The following is a 26189-nucleotide window of genomic DNA, read 5'->3' on the forward strand; positions in this document are numbered from 1 at the left end:
CAAAATTGTTTTACCATCGATGGGGGGAGAACCAGATGGTTTCCCACCATCGATGCCAAACGTAAACGAATAGTTTTGTTTTTGCGTTTTCCCCAAGGGCCTGGGACACTGAGCATAGCTCCACCCCCGACACCCACGAAGCCCCACCCCCATATTTTGATTGGCCCACAGGCCAATCAATCAAAGAAAATGGATGACCATCGATGTAAAAACATTGATGGTCATCCATTGAATAGTAATACATTATCGATGGCCAGTTGCACTTCTGCCATCGATGGGAACCATCAATGGCCATCCTTAAATCATACACCCTGCTGATGTAGCATATTCAGGGTAAAGTCCAGACAACGCAGGTGTACCCGAACCATCTGGGGAGCTTGGTGGTTGCGTGACGTCACGTGCAGCCGATGCGATCCGAAACCTGGTTTGCCTGCGCTCGCACAAGAACGATGTGTCCTTAAACATTTTCAGGGGCAGGACCTATGAATTAGGCCCTATGATCACCTGTATTCTTTGGTCTACCAGGCATTCTGAATCTGATGCACAAATAAAGCCCCTTAAGGAAAGTGTAATCCTGAATAAATGCATAGGCACGTTTCGTTCCCTTCATAAGTGCATCTACGCATCCATGAATTTCCCGCACTATAACGTTGGCCCTGTATGTAAATCTGTGCACAGAGGAAGATAAATAACACCAGGATGAGCAGCTTTATAGCAGCGCCGGTATAGCCACCCTGGCAGCGCCTCTGTGCGCGGACTGACAGCTCTGCAAAAGGTCAGCGCAGCCCCACTCAGGATTTACACTGGTAAAGTACATCAGTAACTTCGGGCAGGTAACAGGAAGATTTACACTGAAAGTGACAGGAGCGCAGCCAAGTACCAGAAAGGTTTTACAGGAGAAATAAATGTCTCCCCGCTGCGCTCTGCCGGCACAGTGATGCTAAGAGTATCTGGCAGAGTCACACGGAGGGAACTGGGTTTATGTCAAACTTGGCTGCATGACATTAGTTATTGACTAACAGAGTTCTGCAAAGTGCAGGGATCAATAGCCAGTGCCAGTTAGTGACAGTTCATTTCAGCCCATGATTCATTTCTTGGCTATAGATGAAAGAGTCGACAGCATCTAGGAGGACAGTCAATAGGTAGACTAAATTTTTTTTTTACAGTGTCGACATGGGAAAAGGTTGATATGGAAACGGTCGTCATTGATGACAGGTCAAAACAAGCAAAGGGTCAACAGGAAAAAAGCAAACGCGTGAAAAGGTCAATGAGTTTTTCACACTTTTTTGTGTCACTGTCGACACCTGTCACGTCACAACCTCCTTTTATCACATTGCCCCTCCCACCTTGTTCTGCAGATTGCTGCATAACATGGTGTCCATGTCGACTGTGTTGACATTTGGGAGAAAAAAGTGAAAAACCCCATGTCGATCTTTAGACTGTGGACCGTCCCCATGTCAACTTAATGCTTGTGTCAACCTAATGACCCTGTCGACCTAACCCCATGTTGACCTTCAGAGGTGTCAACCTTGATGCATGTCGACCTTCAGTGGTCGACCTAATGCATGTTGTCCTTCCTCTTGGTGACACTATGGCCCATACCCCTGGCAATAAGGGGAAGCATTTCACTTATACCCCTTTCACATCGCAAATGCCTGGTCGTATTTGGGCATGGGTCTGTCCCGGGAGAGACCCAGCATTTGCACTGTTTGCTGCTCACAGCGATCCGGGTCGCTGATGTCTCCTGGGGGCAGGGCAGATCGGTGGTGCATCAGCCGGGGGCAGCACTGAGCTGACTCTGCTGCCTCTTCCATAGAAGTGAAAGGGACCAAGGTCATTCGACCTGGGTTACCCATTTAGACTGCCCAGCAACCTGAGTCTGACCCGGGAATAACACTGCTTTTATCCCGGGTTGGATTGCCAGGTTGCTGGACCCGGGATATTTGACATGGCCCTTTCATACCGCATTCCGACCCAGGTTATTTGTGTGAAACTCGCTCTTTGTAATTCAGCATATTAGACCACAATACATCATCTGTATGCACCACCTTTTAGTTAGAGAAACCACAACAACAACTGAGGCAATGGAGTTCGGTTGTGTATATACAGTATATTCTTGTATGGTATATACAGATTGGTGTAGGTGAACACCAGAGCTTCAGTATATATCTATAATTCTTATACCTTCTACTGAGGTCCAAATTCTACCTAGAAGTGACACAACGACAAGGCTGGTCTCCGGGCACACGAGATTTCATGGTGTCCGAACCATTAGGTTCCTCTATCCCAACTACCTTGGTGTCGCTCCTTGGGCAGAGGTAGGTGTCAATCATGATGTGGTGCCTCCTCCCAGCTCGATGACCAAAAAATACCTCCCAAATTCTTGTTCCCTTATATAATGGTTCCATGCCCACATCATGCCACCATATAATGGCATAATCTGTATATTCTTTCCTGTATTAATGTTCCGCCATATAATTGTCCCATCCAAGGGTCAAAACAAGATGCTATGGGCCCAGAGTTGAAGGGGGCTATCTTCCCAATATAATACCCCTTTTACACCGCCGCAAAAACCCGGGTTTTTTCCTTGTGGACCCGAGCCAGCGGCGGTGTAAATGGGGTTAACCCGTGTCCCTTTACACAGGACTTCTACACGGGCATGACCTGGGTAGAGGGCAGTGTAAACCAGTATTCTGGGTAATCCGACCTGGCTCCTGTTTACATCAATGGGGGAAGCCCAACCTCCGGACCGCGGCATCCGCAGGTTGGACAGGGGGGAAGGGGGGCACACAGCCTCCGCTGCTGTCTGCTGTACTCTGCAGACAGCAGCGGAGACAGGGAGGAGGTGAACAGATGCTTGTGTGTGGCATCCATTCACCTCGCGGCTGGGGGCAGCTTAGCAGCTTACATTGGTGCTGGGCTTGCCCCCACCGCGACGATCAGCGGTCCCGGCGCTTGGAGATGTTGACATCTACAAGCGTCACCTCCGTTTACACTGCAGGTAGGCACCGCCGTAAACGGTGCAAATCCCGGATCTGACCTGGTCTGGATGCGTGTTCCAAACGTCGGGTCAGATCCAGGATTTGAGTATAAAAGGGTTACATTTTTCACCATAGGCTGGTGCATAGGGGCCCTTACAAACTTTTGCTATGGATTCTACAAATATCTAGTTATGACCTTGGTCCCATCTGTAGACACTCCCCTATATTATTATAACCTTACATTGGTTTCTCCAGTATAATGTGTCGCCTTGTAGTGACTGACCCACATCATGCACGATGGCCATGCACCCCAAATGACTTACCTTGTGCATCTGTGCAGTGTCAGGGAATGTTCGGGTAGTTCCTGTAACGTGAGCACAACAAGGTCTATAAGTGACAATGTAATAGTGACGCGCGGGGTCAGGATTTGCTAGTGCCCCTACACACGGAGAGATGTAGAGGCATTTTCTAGTGAGATCACTTAGAAACTGACCCGAAATCGGCCTGTGAGTAGGGGTCATAAGTTAGAGAAAATCATTGTTGCTGCTCTCTGTCTGCCCTTCCCCTTTAGAAAGTAAGCTCTCCGGAACAGGGCCCTTTCTCATCTGCTTTTTCCCTCTTATGGGGCCCCTACACATGTAGCAATTTAGGGGCATTTTCTAAGAGATCTCACTAGATAGATCTCTCCGTGTGATATCAGGCCCCCTCCACTTGTGAGATTTGGGCCTTTTTTACCCAACTACGAGACATCGGGCCAAGGAATCAGATGTATAGGACCCAAATCTCATGTGTTTAACCTCCGATACGATGCGCAGCTCCATGTACATCGGATTGTAGCTGGAGATCGTCAGTGCTGCACCAAGGATCCATCGGATCCCGCAGAGAGGTATGGGATCGCATGCGATAAAACAAGGGGGATCGGCTGTGACTTCTCTGATAGATAGCGAGAGATACATAGATAAATAGATAGCTAGAGATAGATAGATAGATAAATAGATAGATAAATAGATAGCTAGAGATAGATAAAAAGATAGATAAATAGATAACGATAGATAGATAGATAGATAGATAGATAGATAGATAGATAGATAGATAGATATAGATAGATAGATAGATAAAAAGATAGATAAATAGATAGCGATAGATAGATAACTAGAGTTTAGATAGATAGATAGACAGATAGATATGAGATGTATAATGATACATTGATTTGAGGTAAATAATGACAGGATAGATAGATAGATAGATAGATACTGTGTAGATAGATAGATAGATACTGTGTAGATAGATAGATAGATAGATAGATACTGTGTAGATAGATAGATAGATACTGTAGATAGATAGATACTGTGTAGATAGATAGATAATGTGTAGATAGATAGATACTGTGTAGATAGATAGATACTGTGTAGATAGATAGATAGATAGATACTGTGTAGATAGATAGATAGATAGATACTGTGTAGATAGATAGATACTGTAGATAGATAGATACTGTGTAGATAGATAGATAATGTGTAGATAGATAGATACTGTGTAGATAGATAGATAGATAGATACTGTGTAGATAGATAGATAGATAGATAGATACTGTGTAGATAGATAGATACTGTGTAGATAGATAGATAGATAGATAGATACTGTGTGTAGATAGATAGATAGATAGATAGATAGATAGATAGATACTGTGTAGATAGATAGATATATACTGTGTAGATAGATAGATACTGTAGATAGATAGATAGATAGATAGATAGATAGATAGATAGATAGATGGGCAGCACGGATGGTGTAATGGTTAGCATTACTGCCTCACAGCACTGAGGTCATGGGTTCGATCCCCACCATGGCTCTAACTGTGCGGAGTTTGTATATTCTCCCCGTGCTTGCGTGGGTTTCCTCCGGGTACTCCGGTTTCCTCCCACAATCCAAAAATATACAGGTAGGTTAATTGGCTTCCAACAATATTAACCCTAGATTGTCTGTGTGTGCATGTACATGTGGTAGGGAATATAGATTGTAAGCTCCACTGGGGCAGGGACTGATGTGATTGTTCAAATATTCTCTGTAAAGCGCTGCGGAATCTGTGTGCGCTATATAAGAAACTGTTAATAAATAAATAAATAAATAGATAGATAGATACTGTGTAGATAGATAGATAGACAGGCAGTATGATAGATAGATAGATAGATAGATAGATAGATAGATAGATAGATAGATAGATAGATCAGGTCACTGAGAGCAGATTTCTGGCCAGCTGCAATAAGTCCCCGGCTGCCTGCAGGGTGTTAAAGTCGCAGGAAGCGCTGGGTTACTGCTGCCCCTGCAGTGCTGTGCCCGGGACATGCTGTACCGTGCTGTGCTCGGCCGGGACCTGCTGCTGGGTTTGCACAGCAGCACACACTGTAGTGAGAGGCCCGGGGAGAGCTGCAGGCTGAGGGTGGGCGGCCCCTGGCAGTGGGGGCTGTCCTGCGTGCGCTGCTTATTCACTGTCTGCAGTCATTCATCTGTGTGGCTGCTGCTGTGTGATGGCTGCAGCCCGGGCTGTGATTAGTGGCAGCTGAGCGGATAATGTGTGAGACCCCATCTGCTTCCTGCAGCCCTGCTGCTGCTGCCGGCCAGGGACCCCTAATAGCAGGAATGCAGACAGTGAGTAGGGGGAGCTCCCCGCACACAACTTGTTGCTGGTGGAATTAGCTGAGGACATGGGATTCCAGCATTGCTCCTGCAGGACACTGTGCTGCTAATGTAAGTACCCCTCTGTGTACTGTATACTGCCTGTACCCTCTGTGCTTACTGTATACTGCCCCAGCACCCTCTCTGTATACTGCCTGTACCCTCTGTGCTTACTGTATACTGCCCCAGCACCCTCTCTGTATACTGCCTGTACCCTCTGTGCTTACTGTATACTGCCTGTACCCCTCTGTGTACTGTATACTGCCTGTACCCCTCTGTGTACTGTATACTGCCTGTACCCTCTGTGTACTGTATACTGCCTGTACCCTCTGTGCTTACTGTATACTGCCTGTACCCTCTGTGCTTACTGTATACTGCCCCTGCACCCTCTCTGTATACTGCCTGTACCCTCTCTGCTTACTGTATACTGCCTGTACCCTCTCTGCTTACTGTATACTGCCACTGCACCCTCTCTGTATACTGCCTGCACCCTCTCTGTATACTGCCTGTACCCTCTGTGCTTAATGTATACTGCCCCTGCACTTTCTCTGTATACTGCCTGCACCCACTCTGTATACTCTGTATAGTGCCTGCACCCTCTCTGCGTACTATAAACTGCCCCTGCACTTTCTCTGTATACTGTCTGTACCCTACCCTCTCTGTATACTGCCTGTACCCTCTCTGCTTACTGTATACTGCCCCTGCACCCTCTCTGTATACTGCCTGCACCCTCTCTGTATACTGCCTGTACCCTCTGTGCTTAATGTATACTGCCCCTGCACTTTCTCTGTATACTGCCTGCACCCACTCTGTATACTCTGTATAGTGCCTGCACCCTCTCTGCGTACTATAAACTGCCCCTGCACTTTCTCTGTATACTGTCTGTACCCTACCCTCTCTGTATACTGCCTGTACCCTCTCTGCTTACTGTATACTGCCCCTGCACCCTCTCTGTATACTGCCTGTACCCTCTCTGTATACTGCCTGTACCCTCTGTGCTTACTGTATACTGCCCCAGCACCCTCTCTGTATACTGCCTGTACCCTCTGTGCTTACTGTATACTGCCCCTGCACCCTCTCTGTATACTGCCTGTACCCTCTCTGCTTACTGTATACTGCCCCTGCACTTTCTCTGTATACTGCCTGCACCCTCTCTGTATACTGCCTGCACCCTCTGTGCTTAATATATACTGCCCCTGCACTTTCTTTGTATACTGCCTGCACCCACGCTGTATACTCTGTATAGTGCCTGCACCCTCTCTGCGTACTGTAAACTGCCCTTCACTTTCTCTGTATACTGTCTGTACCCTACCCTCTCTGTATACTGCTTGCACTCTCTATGTATACTGCCTGCACCATCTCTGTATACTGCATGCACCATCTCTGTATACTGCCTGCACTCTCTATGTATACTCTGTATAGTGCTTGCACCATCTCTGTGTACTGTGTACTGCCTGCACCCTCTCTGTGTACTGCCTGCACCCTCTCTGTGTACTGCCTGCACCCTCTCTTTGTACTGCCTGCACCCTCTCTGTGTACTGCCTGCACCCTCTGTGCTTAATGTATACTGCCCCTGCACTTTCTCTGTATACTGTACCCTCCCTGTATACTGCCTGCGCCCTCTCTGTATACTGCCTGCGCCCTCTCTGTATACTGCCTGCACTCTATATGTATACTGCCTGCACTCTCTATGTATACTCTGTATAGTGCTTGCACCATCTCTGTGTACTGTATACTGCCTGTATCCTGCCTGCACCCTCTCTATATACTGCCTGTACCCTTTCTGAGCTCTGTATACTACCTGTAACCTCTGTATACTCCACTCTCTGTACACTGCCCATACCACCTCTGTGTACTGCCTGCACCCTCTCTGTATACTCTGTATCCTGCCTGCACCCTCTCTATATACTGCCTGCACCCTTTCTGTGCTCTGTATACTACCTGTACCCTCTGTATACTGCACTCTCTGTACACTGCCCATACCATCTCTGTGTACTGCCTGCACCCTCTCAGTATACTCTGTATACTGCTTGCACCCTCTCTTAGTGTTCATTCTTGCACCCACTATCTTTAAAAACCCATGCAGTTCCTTTTCCCTGCCTGAGGTGTCTCTGTCTGCTGTAGTGCTTCTAGCACAGTGTGGTCTGTATTTCAGCACTGATATGCAAACCAGACCTGTGCTAGAAACACCACAGCAGACAGTGACACCCTAAGCCGGGAAGAGGAACTGCATGGATTTTCAAAGTTAGCGGGTGCTAGAATGAATACTACTCTCTGTATACTGCCTGCACCCTTTCTGTATACTGCCTGCACCCTCTCTGTATACTGCCTGCACCCTCTCTGTATACTGCCTGCACCCTCTCTGTATACTGCCTGCACCCTCTCTGTATACTGCCTGCACCCTCTCTGTATACTCTGTATCCTGCCTGCACCCTCTCTATATACTGCCTGCACCCTCTCTATATACTCTGTATACTGACTGCACCCTCTCTGTATACTGACTGCACCCTCTCTGTATACTGCCTGCACCCTCTCTGTATACTCTGTTTCCTGCCTGCACCCTCTCTATATACTGCCTGCACCCTCTCTGTATACTGCCTGCACCCTCTCTATATACTCTGTATACTGCCTGCACACTTTCTGTGTTCTGTATACTACCCGTACCCTCTGTATACTGCACTCTCTATACACTGCCCATACACCCTCTCTGTATACCATACCCTCAGTGTAGTCTGCTTGCACCCTCTCTGTATACTCTGTGTACTGCCTGCACCCTCTCTGTATACTGCCTGCACCCTCTCTATATACTCTGTATACTGCCTGCACACTTTCTGTGTTCTGTATACTACCCGTACCCTCTGTATACTGCACTCTCTATACACTGCCCATACACCCTCTCTGTATACCATACCCTCAGTGTAGTCTGCTTGCACCCTCTCTGTATACTCTGTGTACTGCCTGCACCCTTTCTGTATACTGCCTGCACTCTCTCTCTGTGTACTGCCTGCACCCTCTCTGTATACTCTGTATCCTGCCTGCACCCTTTCTGTGTTCTGTACTCTGCCCATACCATCTCTGTATACTGTACCCTCAGTGTAGTCTGCTGGCACCCTCTCTGTATACTGTACCTTCTCTGTATACTGCCTGCGCCCTCTCTATGTACTGCCTGCACCCTGCTCTGTATACTGTACCCTCTATGTATACTGCCTGCGCCCTCTCTATGTACTGCCTGCACCCTCTCTGTATACACTGTGTACTGCCTGCACCCTCTCTGTATACACTGTGTACTGCCTGCACCCTTTCTGTGTTCTGTATACGGCCTGTACCATTTCTGTGTGCTGTATACTGCCTGCACCTGCTTTGTATACTGCACTTTCTGTACACTGCCTGTAATCTCTCATTATACTGTACCCTCTCTGTATACGGCCTGCGCCCTCTCTGTATACGGCCTGCGCCCTCCCTGTATACGGCCTGCGCCCTCCCTGTATACTGCCTGCGCCCTCCCTGTATACTGTACCCTCCCTGTATACTGCCTGCACCCACAGTGTCGTCTGCTTGCACCCCAGCTACATTATTTATGCATCGTATATACTTGGTTAGACACTTTGGGGTAAAGTCACTAAGATGGAGTTCTATTGAAGATGGGATGTTTCCCATAGCAACCAATGAAAAACTAATCTTCTAGAAGGTGCTAAATAAATAAGCGGTTTAATCTGATTGATTGCTACGGGCCAGATCCCATCTTCAATAGAACTCCCATCTTAGTAGATGTACCCCTGTGTGTGCACCTGTTTCGGATACATTGGGGGGAATTCAAATGTTGGGTCCCTGTACACAAGCGTTGGCGGTATTCAATTGTTACTGCCGCCAGGCACACGCACATCTTTTCAGCTCGCTAACCCCCGGGGGTAGCGAGCATAAAGATGAGAAAAGACACCCGTCTGGGAGCCCTAACGGGACTTTTCTCGTTGCGCCCATTAGTTTGGTCGGGTTTAGGCTCCGTGTGCGCCTAATCCTGACCTTAATGGGCGCAATAGCATGATATAAATCAGCATTTGAATATCACTGCATGATCTCCTGCCACGTTATATAGGAGATCGGGTGCGAGAAACCATTTGGATTCCCCCCATAGTACTCTATGTATTGGATTCCCCCCCCCCCCCCCATAGTACCCTATGTTACTTGTTACATTGTATCCTACGAGTGTTTATATGTGCATGTTACTGGTACATTCTATCCTATGTGTGCACATGTTTAGGTTACTGATACATTGTATCTATGTCACTGATACATGTTATGGATTAGGTGACACAGATACATTGTATCCTGTGTGTGTTGATATGTGCATGTTACTGGTACATTGTATCCTATGTGTGTGTACATGTTTAGATTACTGATACATTGTATCTACAGTATGTCACAGATACTGGATTAGGTTACACAGATACATTGTATCCTGTGTGTGTTGATATGTGCATGTTACTGGTACATTGTATCCTATGTGTGTACAAGATTAGATTACTGATACATTGTATCTATGTCACAGATACTGGATTAGGTTACACAGATACTTTGTATCCTATGTGTGTGTGTTTATATGTGCATGTTACTGGTACGTTGAATCCTATGTGTGTTTATATGTGCATGTTACTGGTACATTGTATCCTATGTGTGCACATGTTTAAGTTACTGATACATTGTATCTATGTCACAGATACATTTGATGGATTAGATTACAGATACATTGTACCATGATAGGGGAGATGAGAGAAATTGTTGCTTTCAGGAGTTTTTGTTGCAAAGTGAGTTGTTCTCAGCTCAGGTGTCCGACCACTGCAGCCTGAGCCTGGGGATCAGGTTACACCAACTCTGGGGTGGCTTTTTGGGGGAAAGCAGACACATGTGGCCTGGATACTGCAGTAATAACGAGTCACCCTGGGGGATCCCAGTTACCCCACTCTGCTGACTTGCGTGCTGTGGAGAGAACCTGATTTCTGGCCGTGCTGCAAATTGTTTTTCTCCCTTTCTGAGGATTATTTTATTTATTACCAGTTATTCATATAGCGCACACATATGTCGCAGTGCTGTACAGAGAATATTCCAGTCCCTCGTATCCATCACTGCCGCAGCAGAGTTTACAATCTATTGGGCAGATTAAACCAGTGATATTTTTGTTATCGCTTCTTACGAATGATAAATCGAGCTCCAGCCAATCAGCTCCTAACTGTTGTGTGTTTGAAAAAATGAAAGGAGCTGATTGGCTGGGGGCACCAGGTATCATTTGTAAAGAGTGATGACAAGAATGTCCCGGTTTCCACTGTCACACATGCAGCTAAAACCCGGGACTTTTGCATCCGCGGCTCTGCTCTCGACCAGGGGCACGAAGCGGAGCCCCGGGAATTTGCTAGCTTGCTAGACCTGGCAAATTCCTAGGTCACATGTCTGGAAGCGGCCTAGTTGTTAAACCTTCCCCTTTATCCCCTAACACACACACGCGTGTGTCCAACTTTGCAAGAGTTTAGGATTGCGGCTGATAATAGCTGCATTTTTAAAGCAGCAATCCTTTACAAAGCAAAACTATCCTGGTTTTGCATTGTAAATTATTGCCGCTTTAAAATACAGCAATTCTCAGAAAAATCGGACCCTATTACATATACCCCTGGTGTAATGGGGCAATAATAGTAACCGCTACGCAGGGGTTAAAGTGAGGGGGAATGGGGTGGAACTGAGTTCAACCTCTACCGCAGTCCTGAACAGTAATTCCAACAGAAAAGCCTGTCCCAGCGGCTTGTTCATCTTCACTTTACATACGCCATGCCAGAAGAAGAACTGTGGACATTATGTGTATAAGGGGCATTACTGTGTGGTGTGATATGAATCAAGGGCACTACATGTGGTGTAATGTGTATACGATTGTGCTACAGTGTGTTGTAATTTTAATCGGAGTTACTATTGTGTGACCATTGTTGTGAAGGGCACAAATTCCTTGGCACTGGTCTAGGCTCTGCCTAATGGGGGGAGGGGGGAAGGGTTTAAGGGAACGGAGTTCCACCACCTCTCCAAGTGCCGCTACGCCATCTGTGCTTCAGCACACATTCTTAATACTGATTATTGCACAAAAGGGATTTTTTTTTATTGGTAATTATATTTCATTACTTGTTTTTCTTTATTTGTAACTTTCAACTTTTTGTAAAAGTTCTGTGTTTATTTTACAAATCCCTTTGGTGGATGTAACGCTACAAATACGTGACCAGACCGATGCCTCTGGAAGTAAATTGCTTTGATATTGGTATTCTTGTATCGGGAGCCTGGTATTTAACCCTTTGTGCGCACAAACAGTCAGTGTATCTCATTTGATCTATAACTTACAAGTACTCTGAGCAGAAGAAGCCACAAAGTTCTGTGAGTCCAGGGAGAATGCTACTGTATTTGTGAGTCCATGTGTAGAATCGGTGGCATAACAAGATATTTGTAGGCCACATCGCTAACAGTTTGTAAGGGCCCCTATGTACCACCCACTGGTGAAAAATGTATATAGCACATGTAACTGTGACAGGGAAAGTGGCCGCTTTCAACTCTGAACTCCATAACCGCTGCACCTATGGTAGCTACACCCCTGTATATAACACATGTAACTGTGGCAGGGAAGGTGGCCCCTCTCAGCTCTGGGCCCCATAGCAGCTGCACCCCCTGCGTCTATGGTAATTATGCCCTTGTGTAGGATGATTCAGGACACTGAGTGCATTCTGTCATTAAGGGCCTTATTCTAGTTCACTCTTAGAGGCAAATTCCTTCTTAGCTGGACAAAACCATGTGCACTGCAGGTGGGGCAGATGTAACATGTGCAGAGAGATTTAGCTTTGGGTGAGTTATTTTGTTTCTGTGCAGGGAAAATACTGACTGCTTTATTTTTACACTGCAATATAGATCTCACTTTGAAGAAAAACCCCACCCAAATCTAATTCTCTCTGCACATGTTACCTCTGCCCAACCTGCAGTGCACATGGTTTTGTCCATCTAAGAAGGATTTTGTCAGAAAGAGTGAACTAGAATAAGGCCCTAAGTGAGGCACCATACTATTTTCCCAATCTGGGATCACTTGGCCTTTGAATTCTACCTTTTGATTTGTGACCTTCCTATTGGATGGTGGAACAAAGCATAGATTGGGGAGTTGAATTCTATTGCTTAGAGACCTACAGCTAACGGGAGCACATGTCCTTGCATCCATAGGCTAGTAGCGGTTGCTGAGACTTGTAGTTACTCTCGGCCATTGCCTGCTTATAGAAATTCTAGTTACCAGCCCATCAAAATGACGGAACAGAATAAGAATTTCAGTGCCGGCGGCTGTGCGCACCCAAACGGAGCAACAATTGAATGGGGCAAAACACTTTAATCCCCCGCATAGAGTAACAAGCCTATCACTATCAGTCTCAATCCTATGTACAAACCTCTAGTCAGTATGTCGCCTTTGTAGAGAGTCGATTTTCTGCGGGTTTATATTATATGGATGTTTTTGTTTGTTTTTGTGACTCCAGTTTCACTTACTACAGTCATTCTGTGTTGGGTTATTGGGATTATTCCCATATTCCATATTGGCTGTAGGTGACGCTTCAGCAAAATGGACGGCCTATGGTTGTTATTAATGTACGGGGGAGCCAGCATCTTACTGTCTCTAGAATAGGTTTCAGTAATGTGTTATGTAAGGTCCCAGGACTCGCAGAGAAAACTATATCTATCTATCTATCTATATATATATATATATATATCTATATATATATCTATATATATATATATATATATTTGATACAAATGCTGCCAGGATCTTGTATTGGTTTTATATGTTCTCAGGGGTTTTGGAGTAATCCGTCACCCAGAATGCTGAAGGCTCTGTATTGTTGCCAGCACTAGATAGAAGGTTATCCCGGGTGCGGGCTGTCCGCGCTCTTCATAATGCACCAGCTCATGTAGTCAGGCCAGTTACTTTATTGCGTAGAAGCTCAGCGACTATTCCGTATATTGTAATAGAATGTTTGTTTCCCCCCCCCCCCCCCCAATTTCAAAAAGTTATACTAGTAACCTTGAGGTGAGTAAAGAACGGGGGGTACTTGTTTCCTAGCAGGGTGCCCACTAAGCAAATAGTTTAGTGGGCTATAGAAAAATCGCATTGCATCGCATGGGCCATTTTACTGGCGTGCGATGCGATGCGATTTAAAAAAATAATTTATTCACTGCTTTTATGGCCCCAGGGGATCGCATCGCACCTCCCGCAAAATCGCATGCGATTTTATAGGGTGCCATGCCATTAGCTATACAGTTCTATGACATGCAATTAGGTTTGAATGACCCCCCCCCCACTATCCACGCCACCCCGAAGCATGGCGAGCGGCGGTAGAACACCTGCTGCGGTTCTTCTTTCTTCTGCTGGCCGGGCGGAGGGGGAACGGGAGCTGGGAGCCTGGAAGGTGCTGCACGCACATGCGCAGCAGCCCTCCCGCGGCCCAGCCAGCCCAGGGGGGAGCGCCGCCGGCCCCTTTTAATGAGTTTTGGGCCGGCACACCGGGAAATGGCCCGGTTTCCCGGTGGGCCAATCCGCCCCTGGACACCCCTCCCAAATCTGTACCTCTCTGACCAAGATGGACAGTTATGCTGTGTACACACTGGCCTTTATTCAGATCTGATAGCAGTACAAATTTGTTTGGAAAATGGGCAAAACCATGTGCACTGCAGGTGGGGCAGATGTAACAAGTGCAGAGAGAGTTAGATTTGTGTGAGTTATTTTGTTTCAGTGCAGGGTAAATACTGGCTGCATTATTTTTACACTGCAATTTAGATTTCAGTTTCAACACACCCCACCCAAATTTAACTCTCTCTGCACATGTTACATCTGCCCCACCTACAGTGCACATGGTTTTGCCCATTTTGAGAACAAATTTGTACTGTAATCCAGATCTGAATAAGGGCCACTGTTCGATGCAATGTCCTTTTCCAAACTGAATCGAAAATGACACTGAATCGAACAGTGTTAAGCCCTGTACACATGCATCGATTTTTCCCGATTTTCGATTCGATTTAGCTTATAAAAGCAAAATCGAATCCTAAACGAAATCAAATGGTTTTTGTGTCGCATTGGATGCGCGCTCCCGTTTTCACAAAATCGAACAGAAAAATCTACTGTGCAGCCAAGGAAATATCGAATTCGATTTAGTAAATCGAATGTGTACAATGAACCATGAATGTATATCGAATTCGATATCTAATGCAAAAGTACAGATCTAATGCCAAATCGAATGGGAAGATCTCATGCCAGATCTAATAGAAGATCTAATCTAACATCGAATCAAAAGCAAATTGATGTGTGTGTACGGGCCTTTAGCTTGATTTGATGCAGATTCGATTTCCATCAGGATCGAAAGCAGATATAGACTTGGCAAGTCTCTTTCTGCTTCGATCTGCCAGATTGAAAGCCGTTCTATTCTGCTCAATGCAGCTTTCCCCCCTCCCCCATGCGTGCCGCCTTCCCTCCCTCCTGGGCAATGTCGGCAATCTGATGGGTCTAGGGTTACCACCTAGTCCCTTTAATTCCGGACACATGTTAATTACACAGGTTCTGTGGCAGTTTAAAATCAGGTGAAGTGGAGTCTTGAAGTCAGCCAGCCACAGAACCTGTGTAATTAATATGTGTCCGGAATTAAAGGGACTAGGTGGTAACCCTAGATGGGTCCCAGAAGCCGACCATATCGAATCGGTATCAACAGCTGCCATGTCGAACATTGAGCACACCCCTTTAGTTACTTGCTCTGTTATGCTGTCGGTGCCCCTGCAGAATCCGGCCCATATTGTGTAGCCTGGGGTTACAATGATGCGTGTTGGCGGGATGCATTGGCTCCACCCCTTTGCATCATCGCGCCTACAGGCACGCACCCCCCCCCCCATATGCTGTGTAGCCACAGGACTACCCTTAAACTCCTTATTCTCCTTGATTGTATATAAGCTGTGAATGTGTGCACAGCAGCAAATAAGCGTGCGGTGGGCGTGGCCTCTCATTCCAGGGCGGCAGCGTCACTTGCTGGTATTAGCATCTCCGTAGGCCTGGCCAACCTGCGGCTCTCCAGCTGTTTTTAAAACTACACATCCCAGCATACCCTGCCACAATATTAGCATTCCCCAAAAGCAAAACTGTGGCAGGGCATGCTGGGACTTGTAGTTTCACAAGAGCTGGAGATCCGCAGGTTGGCCGGACCTGGAAATTGCGGCAGCAAAAGCACAAAAGAAAAAAAAAATCATAGATGCGCCAATACCTCAAGTCGCAGAGATTCAGACTTGCCCGCAGATGCCCCTGAAGTTGAGTTATTTTGGCTTTTGTGTTTGTGTCTTTAGTTTCGCTTTAAAGCTTACACCCCTGGCTACATTTCTGTCTTGTGTAATGAATGTAGCATTGTGTACCGTGAGCGCGTTATACATTGTTGTACAGGTCCCGTCTGGTAACCTTCTCCTTGTCAGTAATATTATATGCCTGTAAGCAGAACCTGGTCCTTAGAGATCCGGGGACCTCCCAGGCCTATCCGTCCCATTGCCTGCACTTAATTACCCCCTCCCACACCTCAGGGCTGGTTCTCATTTCAATAATTCTCAATTCATAATGCAGGACTGCAGCTTGTACTAATGCAGATGTGAACAGGAGAAGAACACTGTCGTGTCTATTTACTAAGCTCTGGGGGTGTGATAAAGTGGATGGAGATAAAGGGCCTGGTTCACACCTGTCAGCCAGGCTGCAATTTATGTAGATGGACAAAACCATGCTGCACTGCAGGTGGGGCGGATGTAACATGTGCAGAGAGTTGCATTTGGGGGAGTTATTTTGTTTCTGTGAAGGGTAAATACCAGGGTTGCCTACTTGCTGGCTGCCCACTCCGGGAGAGGGCAGCCAGATCAGTGAGGCATTGGGGGGGGGGCACTGACAGGGCGGGATGGGGGTGGGGTGGATGGCAGATGGTCAGTGTGGGGGAGTGGCGATCACGTCCTCGTTGCCACGCCCCCTGCCATGCAACGCCGTTATTTCAGGCATTGCACATGGGCAGGGCTAAAAAACAAATTGTTCATTTGCTCACACAGAGGGGGAGGTGAGGGGGTCTGGGAGGATTGCCCACCTTTATGTGGGGCCGGGAGGTTGACCCGATTTCTGGGACCCTCCTGGCCATTCCGGGAGGGTAGGCAACCATGGAAAATACTGACTGCCTCATTCTTACACTGCAATTTAGATTTCTGTTTGAATACACCCCACCCAAATCTAAAGGGGCCTACACAGAGGGAGATGCTGAAACGTTCTGAGCAATACTAGATCACTCAGAGCGCTCAGCAAGATCGCTCATCATACAGCGATGTGTCAGCTCTGTGTGCTGCTCGATGTGTCCGAGCCAGGGCTCTCCGGTGAGAACACTGATCCTGAAACCGGCGATTATAGATTTATCCAGCATGCTGGGTATTAATGGCCGGGCGATAGTGACAAGCGGGCCGCGCAGTGCTATCGCTCTGGCCTTTACACAGCGATGTAGGGGCTGTTTCTAAGCGAGCTAGTGAAACTGCTTAGAAAATTCCCTCAAATCGCCCAGTATGTAGGCCCCTTAACTCTCTGCACATGTTACATCTACCCCACCTGCAGTGCAGCATGTTTTTTTTCCATCTGCAAATATTGCAGCCTTTCTAACAGGCCTGAACCATGCCCATAATCCCAACCAATGTGCTCGCAGTCTCCTGAGGAGCGAGAAGAAATGTGTGCGAAGACCGTTATCTGGGGGCTCTAACCACTACCTTAGACGGGTTTAGCCCCTCTGCGCGGCTAAATCCGTTTTTAGGTGCGTTGATACCAATAGGCCCTAAACGGAGGGAAAAAGAAATAGAATCTCCCCATCTGGCTCCAATCCATATAGATCCCCAGCAGGGGCATGCATAATAATGAAAGACCCTATTTTGTCTATGACTGTTACTTTATGTGCATTATTTCACTGTGTCCACACAACCTGAAATCCCAGCTGGGCCGGACCGGTCCGCGCGGCTGCAATTGTTATGGAACTTGGTATAAGGTGCCAACTTCACCGGTCTACATACTGTATGATAGTATTAGAGGCAGATGATGTATAAGCGAAGTTTTATACATCATCTTATAATGTTAACCCTTTGGTATATATTCAATTGATGCCAGATCCATTCCGAAATTCTTTTGCCGGAATGGATCCGGCATCCATTATTCAATGCAGCAGCCAAATCCGTCGTCGTAGTAGATTACACGGCGCCGTCCTCTTGTCCGCCACCGCCCACACCCTCCCGCTGCCTCCTGTACCCACTCACCGACTCCTGTACCCACTCACTGCAGGGCCAGGTGAGCTGCTCTCACCGGCCCTGTCCAGGCTCCATCCCGGCCTTTCGCCGCCATGCTTGCCTGGTCCCTGTATCGGCTGCGTGAGCATCATTCAGCAGCCATCGGATTTGGCTGCTGGCGGACAAGAGGACAGCGCCGTGTAAGCTACTACTGCTCACCCAGCACCATCCTCCCTGCCTCAATCCGGCATCTTTTTATGTTGGATTGAAATTGATGGAAACACAGCCAAAATCTTTCGGTTGTGTTTCCATCAAGAGCAGGTGGATCAGCGGCTATTTAGTCAATCCACCTGGTTTGAAGCTAGCATTGAATAGATCAGAACCCCCTTCCGATCTATTCATGTAAAACAACTGCCGTCTTTTCAGCAAGGCGGCAGTTTCGACAAGCCTTGAATATAACCCTTTGAGTGCCAACATCTCTTTGAGAGAAGTTCAAAATATCCACTAAAAATGCCAGCGTCACTCACATTTGTTATATAAATTCAAGATTGCATAAAAATAGATTATATTTCCTATATAAGGTAAAATTACAGGTCATTGGGGGAGATTCTCTAAGAATCTCCGCCCCCCTTTGCCGCCCATCGCAATTATAATTATCGTATATGTTCTAACATATGCGATAATTATAAGAAAGGACAGCTCTTGCGTTAAGAGCTGTCCTTTGCGGTGAGAGTCACCGGGTCCCAGCAGGTCCCGGCGGCTCCCCCCTCCCTCACACACCCGGCGCTGCTGCTGCTGCGCCGGGCTCTCCTCCTCCCTGCCCCCGGAAGAGGATCAGTGCAGGGAGGAGGTCACAGGTCCGGGCAGCACAGCTCTGTGCTGCCCGGACACAGATGAGGGGGCGATGCGGTGTGGCGGGCGTCCGTGCGTGGCGGCGGTGGGTTCGCGTTAGAAAAATCTGGCGATGCCCCCCGTTGCGGTAACCCGGCAGGGGATGCTTAGAGCATCACGAAATGCGGTAAAAACCCCGATAACGGGGTTTTTACCGCATTTTCACTTTAGAGAATCTCCCCCATTATGAGGAATAAATATGTTTGTTTGGCAATTTTCACACCTATTTCGCCAAATTTGCTTGCCACTCAAATGGGTTAATATTATTATAGTGTTTAAGGACATGACACCCCCCCCCCTCTTCCTTTGACATGTTTAAGAAAGGGCGCAACCCTAAAAGCCAGGACTGTTGCTGTGTTGTAGACATGTGATGATACTATGGGGGGTATTCAATCCCCGCCACTATTTCCAACGGGGGAAATAGTGGCCGGCGCCTATTCAATGCTGTCTTGCCCGACAGCATTGAAGAGGCAGATCGACAGAACGGCACGACTTTAAAAGCTGTTGGGCCCGTTTTGTCGATGACGGCTGCGAATTGTCGCGATCACAGCCGAACCTTGACAATCCACAGCCACTTACACGCACACGCCCCCTTTTCACCGGTTGCCAGCCCGGGACATTGAATCCCGCCTGGCGATATGCGGTCAAGCAAAACGAAACAGGCCAGGGTCACGTCTGTCGCTGGTGGATCAACAGTCCCGGAATCTGAGACTATACTATGACTGACTGTGAATGCAGGATTAGATATGATGTAATATCGCCCATGCTGCATCATTGCTGTGGCATCCTAGGGATATTCCCAATTCCGGACTATGACCTTGTTCTATTACAACTCTGATGGCTCTCTCTGCTGTCCTCCCATCTGCGGCTCCACTGACCGGGAAAATCGCACCATAGCAGATCAATTGCTGTAATTCTTACTTTCCCCTAAGGGGTAGAGGTGGCAGCTTCTTATCGCACAATAGATTAAATGGTATATTTTTATTATCGCTCTTTTTTTTAACACAGTGTCAGTTGTCGATAATGATTGCTCTCTCTAGTGTAATCTTTGCTTTAATGGGATAATATTGGGAATGATCTATAGATCTCCTGTATACAGGCCTGGCTGACAATCATTCCGTCAGGGGGAGCCAGAGCACGGATCACTGGCCTCCCACTAATCTTATTAATTCCTAGCATAGCCTTCATTCCAGCACTGTGCATCTATTAAAACCAGTGCAGTTCCTCCTCCCTGCCTGGTGTGTCCCTCTCTGCTGTGGTGCTACTAGCACAGTGTGGTCTGTATTATTTCATCACTGACATGCAGACCAGACTGGGCTAGAAGCACCACAGCAGAGAGTGACACCCTCAGGCAGGGAAGAGAAACTGCACTGGTTTTAAAAGATGCAGGGTGCTGGAATGAAGGCTATGCTAGAAATTAATAAAATAAATACAGGTACACCACTGAGAAGTATGCCAGCAAAAGTGATTGCGTTATAATAATGCAGGAATACGCCTCTGTCCAATAATTATGCACCTCGTGTATCTCTAATGCATTAAGGATTGTTAGAAACTTGAATTGAACAACTATTAAATCTGAATTAAAAGTTAAATGAAAATGACACACAGCGCCACCAATGACCGACATTGGTGGGTCGTGCTTGAAATTTGTCAAAATGAGGAGGTGGCGGACAATAAGTTGCCAGAAAATCGGTGCATCCTCGGCCTGAGAGATCAGAATTCTGTGTTGTGAGGGTTCTGGAGAAATTATAAATTTTTGTGTACAAAAGATTCAAAAAGTGCAGTAAGTGCGTTCCTGTGTGAGCTGTTGGAATGTTGGGAGGCCTCCCCTGCTGATGTCCACACTACACAGTATCAGTGGTGCAGGGTGTTGTTGTACACACCTGTGATTTGAAGGAATGGGGTTGTGGGTTAGTGCAATGGATTCAGTATTAAATCCCGGTGGTCGGGATCCCGGCGTTCAGAATCCCGACGCTGGAATCCCGATCGCCGAAATCCCGACAAGGGGGGGACGTGGATTGCCCCCCCTTGCGGGCTCGCTGCGCTCGCCACGCAGCGGGCCCGGTGCCTCGCTACGCTCGGCACACTAATTTATTCTCCCTCCGGGGGTGTCGTGGACACCCCGGGAGGGAGAAAGTGTCGGGTTTTCGGCGATCGGGATTCTGAACGCCGGGATCCCGACCGCCGGGATTTACACTGCAGCCCAGTGCAATAGGTAATCCCTAATGTCGCCTTGTGAGGTTACGAACAATGAGATGCTTTGAGGTACGTGTGTACTGATTGCACTATGTAGCTGAATTTGTAGAATGAACCAATTTATTTGGGGTCTCTAGTTCCTGCCCACTGCTTGTTGAGTTCAGGGGCTGGCTGGCAACTTTGGACCTGGGAGTGGTGGAGGGTGGTGGGGAACACAAACAAAAGTGCATGATTCCGGATTTCCTACCTGTGCTTAATAATGGAAGAATCGACATAAAAGCAGTGTGAGGTGGGGTTTGCTCACTTCCCAAACTGTTCTTGCGCACAGTCCTGGAAATCATCCAAAACTGGGCAAGTATAGTGATCTTTATACAATACAGAGAGCCTTCACAAAATACACAGACACCTGACGCTCCAGACACCATGTTCTGCGTAAGCTAGGGACCTGCCGTACTCATACTTGCCTACTTTTGGAAAACCAGAATCGGGGAGATGACAGTAGGGTGACAATGGGATGACAGTAGGACAGAAATTGTGCATTCGGCCCTGAAATCGCTCTAATGTATTGCCATGGTCACATTGCTGTTTGCACTATGGGGTTTCTTGTTTGTTACTATATATATATATATATATATATATATATATATATATATATGACGAAGTCCACGTGACGAAACGCGTTGGGGCGTGGCCTGGCGTTGATCGTTTCTGACGGAGTGTAACCTCTCCAACCAGCCGTGCCGCCTGTGGCTACATGCGAGTTTACATCAGCGGTGTGTTATAACCGCCGCTCATGGTACGTGATCCATTGCACACTGCACTTGTGTTTTATCACCTTTTAAAAAGCAATAAAACAATACTTGCACTATGGAGTGCTCCGCTTTTGTCTCTTTTTAGAAAATCGTTGTAACCTGTGGATCCAGGTGTTGCGGGAGCTGCCGGTTCAAGACAAGAACCTAAAGTGCTTATAAAAATCCATCTTGGGACTTGTAGTTCGCGATTTAAACAAAGAAGGACTTGCGCACCAGATAATTTTGTAATATATATATATATATATTTATTATATTCGCTGTGATATTTATTTTCTTCTCACTCAGCACAGTATACATGATTCATGTTATGCCTATGCAATAAGTTCCAAATGCAATTTGACCTTGTGGGAATTCATCCCTAAGCATATAAGTATGTTTCTGTTGTATAAAATATTATTTTAATGTGAACACTGTAATGTATGCAACTTGTAGGCACTACCAATATTTATTTGATGTACTGTTTTCTGTCCCATTTAAACCATTAGCCAAATAATAATGGGCACCAGATACTCTTAACTAAACAAATGTGTTTAACTAAAGATTATTAACATAAATTGTTACTCCTAGTCACTCACAGCATTAAGGATTGTTAGAAACTTAAATGAAACAACTTTTAAATGTGAATTAAAAGTTAAATGAACCTGACACACAGCGCCCACAATGACAGACATTGGTGGGTCTTGCTTGAAATTTGTCAAAATGAAGAGGTGGCTGACAATAAGTTGCCAGAAAATCGGTGCGTCCTCAGCCTAATAGGCACCAGATACTCTTTAGTAAACAAATGTGTTTAACTAAAGATTACTAACATAAATTGTTACTCCTAGTCACTCACAGCAGCGGACACAGCATGCTATGGATGAGTGCACACCAGCACAAATAAGGATATCGTGTGTGTGTGAGATCACGTGTTTATGTCTCTCTCTCTCTCTCCTGACAGGGGTCCCCATAAGGGGGGATAATGAGGGCAATGCAGGGCAGCAGGAAATTTATGACTGAATCAGGAGCCTACTACAGGATGCGAAAGGGTAGGCAACTATGGCCATACCCAGTAGCTGTCTCATGGTTTAGGGATCAATCTCTACTTGCCTCTTAGCCAACATATGGGGTTTGAGAGTTATGTGACCATGGCAGAACAAGTTGTTCAGGGCCCATGGGGCAGATTGAGCCTTTTTTTCCAGCCCTGCCTCCTTTAAAACTGACCACATTCAATAACATAGTAACATAATTATTTCTTAGTTGCTGGAACTCTGATGACTTCTCGGCCCATCAGTTGGGGTGATTTTTGAAAGCTAATTAGGACAGTTGCCAAAGGGGACACAGAAGGGCATCTATTTTTCTCTTTTCCAAGAATACTTCCAACTTGCGGAGTTCCTGCTACGAGTGGGGTCCCATTCGTATATCATATTGGTGAGAGGGATTTGTACTTAGGTGGTTATTATTTTTGCTTCGCAACCCCCGCGCGTTCACATGGAGGACCGTTGTTAGGGGGTATGCGCATTTCTGTGCATGCAGCCACGGTGAACAGGGTGTTTGCCAGGCGCATGCACTCAACACTGGGGGGCGGCGGTGGGTAGTCGCGCACATGGGAACGCCCAGCGTTTCATGGGCGTTCTCATGAAAACTTCTGGACCTTCCCATGGTAATCGGCCCGTGCCAGGGGGCGAGCAGCTGACATCACTGACACCCACTTCCTGCCAAATGTCCACACATGAGAGTAAACTTACATACACGGCATGCGAAGGGGGGGGGGGTGTGTTGCGTACCGGCATTCACCGGCGGCATCTGGTGGACTCGCAAGGCTGCACATTAGCAGCCTTGAGAATCAACCGGAATAACCCCCCTTAATGCTGCAGCAGAAGAAGAGCCGGTAGGAGAAGGATGCGGTGGTAGTCCTTGCAGTATCCTCTATCATCGCAGACCTGTGACAGCAGCGACTGAACCTCTCCACTGTTGCGTTACTGTAAGGCCTCGGTGTCATTTCTGACCTTGGTCATTGAGCGGTTATAAGTCCAAGTGTTTATTGATCATCTGGTCTTCATTGCATGAGCTCGGACATTATGCCAATGGCTGTCTGCTACACTTGGATGTACAGGAGATATGCCCTGAGCCTTTGCTCCTCACAGATTTCCCCCACCACTTGCGTAACTGAAAATTTAAAGTCAGATTTTTTTATTAACTTATTTTTTAATAATTTTTTTTTTTTTTTTTCAATTTGTGCGATAGGAGTATTCAGCTCTGGAAAATACTGTTACACGGACAGGGGAAGAACCTCACCCTACGCCGGACACCGAGGTCTTCAGCTCTCACTACCTCTGACAGCTTTAACGGGTGCCTCCGTCTGCTAAATATACATTCAGCCCAGCATTCCGCTTGTTAGTAGAATATCTAAAACCTGCAGAGATATACAGACGGGATCTGTCATTTGCATTCCCCAGTTCCCGGAAGAGTAAATAGACGTCGTAGGTTACTATAACTGAAATGCTTCTTGTGTTTTATTGTTGCATAAATATCTGCATTGCAGCACGCAAAGTGCTGGGTACGGCGCAGGTTGTCAGAGATCAGTCAGGAGCGGCGGGCAGCACGGAGATGATAACGTGGCGAACTTCATCACTGGGCTAGAATGATGAGGTCTGCAAATCTGTGGTGCCCCCACATGACCTCTCCCCTGTACTTCCTTCTCTATAACACATAGGGACTATGCACTAAGCCTTGGTGAGAGATAAAGTGGATGGAGATAAAGGACCAGACAATCGGCTCATAACTGTCATGTTTTAAACACAACATGTAACATGGCAGTTAGGGGCTGTTTGTCTGGTCCGTTATCTCTGTCCACTTTATCTCTACCGAGTCCCAGTGATTACCCAATAAGGTGTTGTGTTGACATTAAAACCAAAAAGGAATATAAAAACTTATGTCAACCCTTTTTGACGTCGACCCTTTGCTGTCAACCCAATGACTTTCAACCTACACCTTGTCTATGAGCTATACCACACCCAGGCTGTTACCAACAGTTTATATAAAATGCACTCTGTTGTCTTCCAATTCCCAGTGTGAAATAAAGGTTGCTACATGGTAGTTGGGTTGTAAGGCGCCTATTGAATTATTGTGATTGACCTTTGCCTTAACATTAACATTTATTACCCCTAGAAATAACTCACTCGGACACATGACCTGAAATAACCACACGGACAACCACTGCATAAGTTTAAAAGGTCAACAGTATTTATTGTGGTATGACCCTATTGAAAGGGATGGCTTGGAGAGCACTTGGAGACCAGCTAAGTCACAAACGTTAACAATGGCGGCGACTACAACGCCCCAACTTGTAACCAGGGCGATGAACCGCCCCCATTGAATTCAAGGCACAGCCCGCACTGTGACTGTCTTACCGCCCCTCCTATTGCATGGTGAGGACAGTTCAAGGAAGTGGCCATTGTCCCCCCTCGGGGGCGGGACTCACCAGCCGTCCTGGCAGAGGGTGGCAATACCGCACAGTGACCTCCTGTACCTCAAACTTGACCGCTGATCGAGAGCGCCCTCCCGCCAATTATAAATTGATATTTGTGAAGCCAAATTATGTGAAGGCCGAAAGGCCAGGTGGTAATTGAAGAAAGCAAGGGAGGGAGGGTGGGAATCCAGACTCAAAGAGGAAGAAGGATCACCTGACTACCCCTTAAATACCCCTGCATAAGCTACCACCCATTCTACACCTGATTGGCTACACCTACAACACTGGATTCTATGGGGTAAGAAACATTTCAACTAACTTTATTATACCAATCACAAAATTGCAAGGCTCTTATATGCCCTCATGCCTATGCAGCCCTCGCTTAATCTAATCGCACTTACCGATGTGATGCAACCATCCTCTAATAGCGCCAAGTAGCCGCATTGGCGCACTGTGGACTCGTAACTAAACCAACACCTTGCTTCTCGCCACAGACTGTATGCCAAACGTGCGTTTCACATTGCTAATGCAACACAATTACAATACAGGGGATGTTCCTGAAAGGGGGATAAGAGATACCGGGAACGATCCTGTTAGGATACGCCCCTTCAGGGATGGGCCGGGGGAAATAAAACGTCCTGGGAAATTTCTGGAAGCTGCGCTCATGGAGGTGGAGTCTGTCGAGGGCACTGGATCCCTCCTTCTAATGGGACCTGATTGGACACCGTTGCAGTCATCCTTTAAGTCGATTCAATATGGCAGTGAATATCGCTGGGAAGGCGCTCTCAGAACTATGCTAATCAGAGCGCTACTAAGTTGGAGAATGCGAGTACTGGAATTTTCCGACAAGTGCCCTGCGGCGATGCTGTT

General features: G+C 46.8%; 1 protein-coding gene across 3 annotated transcripts in view; it reads left to right on the forward strand.

Moving 5' to 3' along the window:
- The window catches only part of DAB2IP (DAB2 interacting protein), a 499976-nt gene that overhangs the window by 69420 nt on the left and 404367 nt on the right, over positions 1–26189 (forward strand). For 2 of the 3 annotated variants that reach the window (XM_083161390.1, XM_083161388.1), the window contains exon 1: positions 5477–5729. The exons of the other annotated variant lie outside the window; for it this stretch is intronic. The gene's annotated coding sequence lies outside the window, so the exon portion shown is untranslated. Of the gene's footprint in view, positions 1–5476; positions 5730–26189 lie in introns of those variants that run through there. 3 annotated transcript variants of the gene reach the window in all.

Source organism: Crinia signifera, chromosome 9, assembly GCF_055691185.1.
Source record: "Crinia signifera chromosome 9, ASM5569118v1, whole genome shotgun sequence".
Lineage (NCBI taxonomy): Eukaryota > Metazoa > Chordata > Amphibia > Anura > Myobatrachidae > Crinia > Crinia signifera.